The 10,592-nt window shown below is 41.4% G+C and overlaps 1 protein-coding gene across 2 annotated transcripts in view; it reads left to right on the plus strand.

The window, feature by feature from the left end:
* Window positions 1–10,592, plus strand: part of rtn4ip1 (reticulon 4 interacting protein 1) — a 23,549-nt gene that overhangs the window by 9,248 nt on the left and 3,709 nt on the right. The window contains exon 8 of one of the 2 annotated variants that reach the window (XR_006827098.1): window positions 6,782–7,174. The exons of the other annotated variant lie outside the window; for it this stretch is intronic. The gene's annotated coding sequence lies outside the window, so the exon portion shown is untranslated. The remainder of the gene's footprint in view (window positions 1–6,781; window positions 7,175–10,592) is intronic. 2 annotated transcript variants of the gene reach the window in all.

Consider the following 10,592-nt stretch of genomic DNA (forward strand, 5'->3'; position numbering starts at 1 on the left):
GGATGTCCTTATATGGTTAGCTGTTCATGAACTGCTCCAAGCACAGCATGCCAACCAAGTACAGGGTCAGTCTGTTTCAGTATTCGACCGCTCCGCTCATTGTGCCTTATCCGGCAAGAGACAGGTTGTTCAAAATGTCTTGCAGAAAGCGCTTTTTTAGTTAGTTTCTTGATGGACAGATGGCTTTGTTTCTAAAGTAACCGCCAACTACTGCTAACAGTAGCTGCCATAGCATGTTAGCCAGTTAGCCGTGCACCTAGCCCTACACCTAGATGACTCTGCCCAGATTGGGAACTCGGAGCCCAGGTCTGAAAACCTCCTCCTCCCGGTAGTCCAAATCTCCTGTGCTAGCGGTGTAAACTTCAACACTCCCCCGGTGCCCAAGCCCCCAGTCAGGGCAGAGTCACCTAAGCTAATAGGGCTGCAGCTAATGTTATAGTTAGCAGCAGTTTGTGGTTACTTTAAAGGTTCAGTGTGTAAGTTTTTGTGGCATCTAGTGGTGAGAGTTGCGAATTGTGACCAGTCGCTCACGGTGCATTCACATGCTCCTCGGATGGTCCTATCTTCCGAGTTGTGAGCGGTGCATTCATGTGGTGTCGGAATAATAAAAATCTTTTTTTCCTTCTTCAATCTTTAGTACAAAAAGACAAATAAAGTGTACATGGGACATAAAGAAGTATACAGAACTTTGATTTGTGCACTTATTGTATACATATTTTGCAAACATGTTATTTGTAATATAACGGTTAGTTTGCTCTTCATATAGAGTGAACTAGATGTCTGTGTGGTGTTTATATGCTCTGATAATGTTAATCCAACACATCTTTATGAGAGGCTGTTTAGGGTGAAAACTACGAGAGGCCATTTAGGGTGAAAACATTGAAAAACAGACGCTCACGCACTGAAAACTGTCACACACGACAATGTGCGCACATACACTGAAAACATGGAAATACTGGCTCATTCACATTGACAATGTGCACATACACACTGAAAATGATCATACATGCACCAACAACACACCAAGCACATGCACACACAATACAGAATGTACCTATCAGTTAAATGTGGATCTGAAACAACAGCCACAACAAGTGATAACCCTTACTGGACTGTTATTTCACAGATGTGGCTTATGAACTGCAAACCCCGCCTTTTTTTAAACATGAAATGGTAGTCATGGCTTGACCAGCATACCCTGGACTCTATGGATGACTTATTATTAGCAAGGTCCGAATTTGAGGTCTACAGCCTGTGACTCTCCAGAGCAGTAAGTTAAATTCTGTCTCTGGCTGTTTGGCTGACTGAACTGACGCAGCTGCCATGATGAGGCTGAACTCTGTGGTCTATCACCTAGACAATCTCACATCTAGAAGTGAGAAACAGACTGGTTTCTCTTTAGATTGTATTTCGTGTGACCTGCTGATTACAACATGACTTCTGCTTATGACAGGCTGAGCTTCTGGAAACCTTCTTCATCAATAGAGTTGCCCAGCTCACAAGAATTTCTATCACAGCCCTGTGGTGGCCTTCTGGGAAGTTGGCCAGTCAGTAGCAGTCAGACTTGTTGTTGTAACGGCTTGTTTCAGATGGGATGAATTCAGGGGCTGCATAAAGGCTACTATAGGATAAATGAGGTGAAAGGATTGAAGGATTTAAAAAAAATAAAAATATAGAGTTTGAAATGCTCTACCTCCCTGCGACCCTGTACGCAGGATAAGCGGTTGATGATGGATGGATGGATGAAATGCTCTACCTCCACCTCCTGCCTTGAGATGCAGACAGCTCATTAATGTGGGAAAACTGAGCAGTTAAATGTTCTAGATTACTTAATGTCTCTCTCCATTTCCGCTGTCTGTCCACTCATCCTTGTCTTTCCACACCAATAATTCCTGTCTTTCATTTACTTTGTTTTTTATGCCCACTCGCCACATACGTAAGTATCTTTGCTTGTGTCTCTTGTTTTTTGCCACAAGATTTGACCTGATCCTGGATAACGTTGGTGGGGACACAGAGCGCTGGGCGCTGAATCTGCTAAAGCCTTGGGGTGGTGCCAAATATATCACTCTTGTAACACCGTTCATCCAGAACACTGACAGGCTGGGCATTGCTGATGGCATGATGCAGACTGCCGCAACACTTGCCACTAAGGCCCTCAAGGTAATCATGGTAGAATAACACGGATGCAGTTTGGTTAATTACATATTTATTGATGAATGGATCTTTACCACACTGGTTGTGCCCCTTTTCCTGAATTGATCCAAATGCAATGTGTTTATCATGTTGTGCATTATGAAAGGGTGCTTGAATTTTACAATATATGTTGCTGCTAGTAGGTGTAGTGAGAAATAGTATATAGAGAAATAGAGTATTATTAAATAATTCAACAGAGATTTATTGTTGATTTATTGATTTATAAGTTTTTAATACACACAGTTACAAAGTGCAAGCACATAAAAATATAAAATACACATACAGACACATGATACACAGACAAAACAAACAAAACAAATGCAAACACAGTGTTTATAATAAGGCTAATAAACACAAATTAGTTTTCAGCACCCATTTAAACCATAGATTCAGTGGTTCCGATGGAATAGGGAAGGCTGTTTCAAAGTGTCGGGGATTTTTCCTTAGTTCCTGGCGGACCGAAAGTTTTAATAACATACAGTACTGTGGAAAAGTTTTAGTGTATGGGAAAATGCTGTCTAGTATGTTAATAGATTATATTTATCAATTAACAAAATACAAACAAAGTGAGTGAACAGTAGAAAAAGCTCAATCAATATTTGGTGTGACCACTCCTTCAAACAGCATCAATTCCTCTAGGTACACTTGCTCAGAGTCAGGAATTTTGTAGGTATATTGTCAGGTATATGATTAAACAACTACAGCAAACGGGTACTAATGATTACCTATTCAGTATGTAGGTTGAAGCACAATCATTAACTGAAACAGAAACAGCTGTGTAGGAGGAACACAGCTGGGTGAGGCCAACTCGGCTAACAAGGTGAAAACAGCTGCACACCAAACAAATCCACTAAGAAGCACTACAAGAACCATTGTTTAGCACAGTTGTTCCCAAAGTGGGGTCCTTGAGGGGGTTCCTGGGGGGTCCCCAGCAGAAAGGGGAATCATTTATTTTCACCATAATTTCCATCCATAAGTAACATAGTGACTGAACACATGACTCTTTTGGTCATGGATTTCATACACTTTCTGGAATAAAACATCTAAATGCTTAAATCCTATCAGATGGCCGATCCTGGGACCTAATCTTATCAAGTGGGGGTCTGTGGTCTAATTTGTGTCAGTTTAGGGGTCCTTGACGTGAAAAAGTTTGAGAACCACTGGTTTAGCAAACCCTTGACATTATTTTAAACTCTTGTTGACATGATAGGCAAGTACAGAATATAAGCATTAATATATGTACAATGTCTTGGGCAATTCAATTGGTGTAACTGATATATATTGTGCTATCAGCTCCCTTCTGAGAAATAATCTTTTTACTTGCAAAATGCCTTCAGATTCATAGTAAAGGCTGCTTGTGTGAAGTCACGTTTTGAGTACCCACAGCCACTGCATGTATCTTAAACGGCCTCATGCAGTTTGCTTTTTAGGTGCAAATATAGGCTACATTCACACTGCAGGCCTTAATGCTCAAACTCAATTTATTTCCCAGATCCAATTTTTTTGTTTGACAGTTCACATTGTTTAAATGTGGCCCATATCAGACTCCAGTGCGAACTGGCTGTGGCCTGAAAGTGTCCTGCATGCGCAGAACAATAAAACGACGTCACACACAGCACGCTGTCGAAGAAGCCACAGAGGTTAGCTCCGGTTAGCTCCTACTTGCTAACAGTCCCGATTTTCATGGAAGACTCCCGTATTTCATTGCCCTCTCCCGGTTTACTCCCTGGATCGCATCTCTCCCGAATTATGAAAAATGTTCACAACTTTTTGTCCTTTCCATAACATTTGTTACTGTTACTGCCGCTGTTCAATGCCTCTCTCTCACTCTACTGCGTCTGCTTGGATAAGTAGCATGCACATAACTCAGAAGAGAGCTTGTGAGCCAGTGGATTTCAGGTGTTAGAAAGGGAATTTGTGAGCAGATTAATGCAAAGTAGAGGAGGAAGAGAGCCACATATATAAAACTGGCTTTTGTGGAGCTTTTTCGTTCATCGCGGGTCCGTTTGTCAGGGGACGTCAAAGTCGCATCAATTCCAATGTGGACTGAGGTCGCATCCAATAAAATCTGATCTGTTTCCTTGTGACTTGGGTTGTTCACACTGTCATTAAAAAAAAATCAGCTCAGAGTCACATATTAGCAAAAAAACTCAGATTTGGGTCACTTTGGCCTGCAGTCTGAATGCAGCCTTAGTGTGTACAGACAACAAACAAGCATTCTCAGTACACAACAAATAAATAAATGCACCGTGAAAAGCCATTTGAGACATGATTAACAGCTGATAGGCGCTATGGATCTAGATGCATTCACAGAACACAACAAACTAAATCTTTTTGGGAAGCACTTTGTACCATTGTTAAGAAAAATAAATAAATAAAGTTTATTCATATTATTACTATTATAATTATAAAATGTGTTCAGAGAGGCTGCCACCCAGACGTTTTCAACATCTCACTATCAGAGGAGAGGGTTCCTATCTGCTTCAAGACAGCCACCATAGTTCCTGTACCTAAAAAGTCTGCAGTGTCTAGTCTGAACGACAACCGCCCTGTGGCTCTCACCCCCGTTCTGATGAAGTGCTTTGAGAAACTGGTTCTTCAGCACATAAAGAACAACATCCCAGCCAGCCTGGACCCTCACCAGTTTGCTTTCAGAACCAACAGATCCACAGAGGATGCCATCTCTCTGCCCTCCGCTCAGCCCTCACACACCTACATCAGAATGCTGTCTGTGGATTTCAGCTCAGCATTCAACACAATGAAACTGATCAGCAAACTCAGCACTCTGGGTTTAAATACAACACTCTTGGATATTGGACATCCTCACAGACACCAGACAGTTCGGATAGGTGGACACACCTCCTCCACTCTAGTGCTCAGCCCCCTCCTGTTCACGCTGCCATGTTGATATTAAACTGATAATCTTGCAGAGTGGTGCTCAGTGAACAACCTACTCCTCAACGTCAGCAAAACCAAGGAGCTGATCGTTGATTTCAGGAAGAAGGAGATAAAGACACACACTCCTGTCTACATCAGTGGAGATGAGGTGGAGCAAGTGAACAGTATCAGGTTCCTGGGAATCAGCATCACAGTGAACCTGACATGGTCGTCTCACATCTCCACGCTGGTGAAGAAAACTGAAAAAAACATTGTATTTCTTGAGGAAGCCACACCACGATCTTGTCAGCTTTTACAGAGGAGCAACAGAAAGCATCCTGACAGGAAACATCACAAACTGCTGCCTTCTGAGAAGAGAGACAGGAGTTTCTGCTGCTGCACCACCTGCAGAGCAGCTTTCCCCCCCGAGCTATCAGACTCTTAAACTCAAATTCATCCTCAGGACTGCTTCATTGATTATAGTTTCTTGTCTTATTGTCTTATAGTTAGTATATCATCTGCTACGTAGCAGAAGGGAGTTACAAACTCAATCTCGCCTTTTGGACTGAAATGTGACAAATAAATCTACCTTGTATAAATAAACTATTTCTTAGTCAATTTCAGTCACCAGTGTTACTGTGGTTAAACCATCTTTCCTGAGTTCCAAATTCATTAATACATGTGCAGTACAGTTTAGTCAGGAGAAATGTAGAATATAACGATACCCCGCCAACACACACATGTACAGTCCTGGAGCATAGTGGATTCAGTATATGTGGCATCCTGTCTCCTGTGGTAAGCACCATGCAAAGCTTGCATGCAGTGCATTTGTGGTGTGTGTGTCTGTGTGTCACATCTGTTCAAAACCATCTCCCGCCTCTTTCCACTAAGACTTAACCACAAAGTATTTTTGCTAGTACAAAAAGATAGATGTCTCCATGTCAGCATGGCAGTCACACCAAACAGTAACACCTCTGCTGCCTTCTTGGTTCAATGAGTGGTTACATCTAAAGCCAACGTTTGTGTTCCCTTTTTTAATAGTTGGTGTAACTGAGGATTAAGTTTTACATGGATTACCTAGAGGAGAAATATAGGTATTACTGTGTAAAATATGCATAAATTCTATAGGAAAAGTTCTTTCTAGTTACAACTTTTTAAAAATGTTTTTAGTCTTTCAAGAGTCGGGATTAATAATTTTTAAAGCTTCTCTAATCAGTCTTTTATATTAAAACTGGTTAAAATCAATTAGTGTAATGTGAAAGGTTTCACTTGTGACAATATCACCCGACTCTTTGGCTGCTTTTGCTCTTTTTGCCTCTTTAGGGTCATTGTTTTAGTTTTTTAGCCTGAAACTCCACTGTCATCTACCCTGTTCCTACCTCTTACCTTTCTGTACACTCAGTACAACACCTCAGTAGGGGTGACTGCATCCTCATGAGACCAACCTAAAGAACCTCTCTCAATAGGAGGCCAACGAGTCACAGGCAGGAGAAACAAGCGTTGATAGCGACCATTAGTAACCTTGGTATAACACATCAGTATTGGGGAGTGCATCCTCGGAAGAACAGAGAAGGGCCATGTTATACACGAGTGCTTGTGGGTTTCTGTCTTCGAGACGGACACACACAATGCTTGCCGGGTGTGTCTTGGCATGTTGCATGTGAAAGTTGCGTTTGCTAACCCACAGACCTGTGTGTGCTGTTGCTAACAGTGAAAGACAACCCTGGAGAGACATGTGGTGTTCCTATTGAAGGTGCTGAAAGCTCAGCCACTGGAGCCGTCAAGTCCTCCATGGATGTGGAACTCAAAAGTGGAGACTATGAGGGGCACGTCATGGAGGGAACAGATGCATCATATTCTCTCTCCCGCTGACTGCATGGGCATGGAGGAGGACCCAGTTGACTTCTCTGTCTCTATACAATTGCTTGACTTGCTGTCTGATGATGAGCTACTCCTCAATGCGTCAGTGGTCGCCCAGTGTCATCTGCTGCAAACGTTCACGGAGCTGCCCGAGACACATTTCTCCACCAAGCACTGAAACCCGCCAGACTGTTTGGGCGGGCTTTTCAGAGCATTCAGAGCCACTGCGACCGGAGGAGGATGAGTATGACCTACACACAGCACCTAGCAGAGAGGAACTTTAAAGCTCCCGCTACACATGCTTTCTTTATTTCTAACCACGCATGTTCATGGTTGTGCACACAAGACATACAGAGGCAGAACAAAGAAACACGCGCCCACGTGCCCACTTCTTTTGTTCTTTAGTTCATTGTAGTTAGATTGCACAAGAGTGAATGCTGCCGATCTCTTTTATGTAGAACTTCAAAACCCTTCAACGTCTAGCTATTGATATGTAACATTTGCTTATATTTACTTATTTAATTATTAATCAGATTGATATTTTAGGGTATTTTATGAGACTGAATCAATTAAATTAAATAGATACAAAACTCCTCTCAGCAGGAAAGTAATGTAGCTGACATTACTGTTGTGCCAGGTCTGGATCACCTTCTTGTGCCAACCAAATGGGAACTGGGGGTAATGCATGTAACCAGTTACCTTCCCACCACTAAACGGCAGAGAGACAAAGTTAGCATCTGGCAGGTGAACATAGTGGGGCATTGCAGCTAAAGAACCAGATATTTTGCTCGTCACTTGATTGAGACCAAAACCCAGATAGAAGTAGAGAGAATATGGAGTTAACATTGATCATGTGGCCAACAACACAACTCCAAATTAATGCTAATATTGCTCCATCATGTCTGCTGGATTTGAGTATATGCGAATGCTTGCTAGCACGTTTGCCATAACAGTTTTAAGGTGATAATATGTCAGAGTTGTGTTTCAGCATTGGTGTATATTGTTGAAAATTTGCTATTAACGTAAAATAATCATCTTTTGTTGCTTATGGCTGGCATTATTTTGTATTTTTCTTATTGTCAACAAGTTCTCTCGAAAGACCAAAACAGTTAGTCTGCCGGTTAGCATGCTTTATGCCTTCTCTAGCCAGTCTGTGGCTTTTTTTTAATAATGTGTCAGAAATACACGTCAGCCAACTTTATATACATATTTCATAAGTGTTGCTCAAACATGAGTAAATAGTGGATTTGTTGGGGACTATTGTCAGCTAGGGAGTAAATAAAATTTAGTGCACTAGTAATTAGTTACAACTCACAGACCTTGGATTGGTTCAAAACAAAGTGGGCACGTTCCTGGTAATGGAGGAAGATGTCACCCAGTACAACATTGTGGCTCACTGATGTGTTTTCAGCCGTGCTACGGACATGGCTGAATAGATGGGAATGCATCTTGGTTGGTCCACCACTTTTGTCCAAATTCAAATATCTCAACAGCTGGTCCCCAGAACATTAGTGTCAACCCACTGACTTTTTCTTCTAGAGCCACCAGCAGGTCAAAGTTTTCACTTTTCCTGGGAAATTCTGTACAGAAAATGATGGTCCCCGGACAATTTATCCTAATCCCTTTGGGGTCCCCCGAGTTTCCCTCAAAGTGGCTGAAAGTAGCACTGTATCTAAGTACAACCTCATAGAGGTGCTAGCATGGCTGTATACTCTCAGTCTTGTTGATAGTTTTGGACAACAATTAACTGTGGCATGGATGAATGTATCAGGGATTGGCTAAACAGACATTACTTGTTACCAGAATCTTGTCACTTTTTGGTTTTGATCTTGTGGTATTTGTTGACAATAAGAAAATATAAGGGACAAATAAGAGTCCTGTAAGAAGTTTTGTTTCTGACTTCCTCTTAACTTCTCTCAGTAAAGCTGAACCTAAATCACTCAACTTGAAACGAATTGCAACAGGCCGGGACCGCCCCAGAGAAACTAGCCATTTTCTTTTGAAAATGTAGAGTTGTGTGTTAAACCAATGGGGTTGTCTTATTCAAAAGAACGCGAGAAGGATGTACTTTATTTATAGACAGGAAGCAGAAAATACTGTGTATCTCCAGGTCTCACACCTCCTGGTTTACTCTGTTAGTAAAAGAAACTAGAGCGCCGACAGCTGGCTTAGTTGTCACAGTGTCCTCATTTTTAAAACATGAGTTGCAGGAAATCCTACCCACACATGAGACTCTAATAAACAAACCCAACCTCCATTGCTGACATGAAAAATTCAGATACAGCACAACCCCATCTAACTTAAATTGTCTGTCTACAAATACACAGGAATTCTGAGCAGAGATGTAGGTACTCCTCTGACACTCATTTTATGAAAGTTTGAAAGCCTAAAACACATCTAAGAAATACATTTGCTAACCATCGTGGAATGTCATATGGGATAAAGATTTCCTATGGTTTGGCTTAAATGTTACATAGTCTTGCTTTAAAGTAAGATGAATTAACATTTATGAAGACAAATTATTCTAACCTGTCAATCAGAATTCTCTCACACACATCATAAAAAGTACACTAGCTAGGGCTATGGGCCTATAGCTGTCATTACTATTAGTTTATCTTTCATGATGGGAACTGACAGCACTGAGACTGTAAAGTCAGTTAGAATGCTGTGAAATAAGGAACTAGTAAAATAAGTGGTGAGAAGAGGAAGTTACGATAATAATAGTATCTCGACATTTTAAGTAAAGTATATCTTCTTCTTCTTTTAAATGTGTTGATGATGTGGTGATCACAAAGACAATAAAATCACTCCCCAACCAGAAAGCCTGGCTCAATTCACAACCAAAACCTCTGCCTTTTGGTCAGATGGAAGGAAGCATACAGGACCGCTAGAGCAAGACATAAGCAGGGACTAAAAGGAGAAACCTCAACACCAAAGAGCAAGTGGATAACACTACCATGACTGGCCAGATTTCAAACAATGATGAGGCTTCATATCAAGAGGAAATCAACAATTTTGCAGAGTGGTGCACAGACACCAACCTTGCTCAACATCAGCAAAACCATGGTGATAGTTGACAAAAGGAAGTGAAGACACACACCGCTGTCTACATCAGTAACATCAGCTAACTTTTACAGGGGAGCAGTAGAAAGCATCCAGACTGGAAACATCACAAACTATATTGGCATGTGCATGGCCCAGGACCCCAGGACCGGAGCGTCTGCACGGGTGATTAAAACTGCAGACCAGGCAAGCTTCTTTCCTCAGGCTGAGAGACTCCACCTCATCCTCCACACTCCACCATAAATAAATGACATTCTGAACTTTCTGTTGTGCTGGTTTACACATTACCATACCACTATTTTTATATATATATATATATATATATATATATATATATATATATATATACTGCTCAAAAAAATAAAGACAACACAATGTAACTCCAAGTCAATCACACTCGTGTGAAATCAAACTGTCCACTTAGGAAGCAACACTGATTGACAATCAATTTCACATGCTGTTGTGCAAATGGAAAAGACAACAGGTGGAAATTATAGGCAATTAGCAAGACACCCCCAATAAAGGAGTGGTTCTGCAGGTGGTGACCACAGACCACTTCTCAGTTCCTATGCTTCCTGGCTGATGTTTTGGTCACTTTT

Source organism: Micropterus dolomieu, linkage group LG11, assembly GCF_021292245.1.
Source record: "Micropterus dolomieu isolate WLL.071019.BEF.003 ecotype Adirondacks linkage group LG11, ASM2129224v1, whole genome shotgun sequence".
In the NCBI taxonomy this organism is placed as follows: Eukaryota; Metazoa; Chordata; class Actinopteri; order Centrarchiformes; family Centrarchidae; genus Micropterus; species Micropterus dolomieu.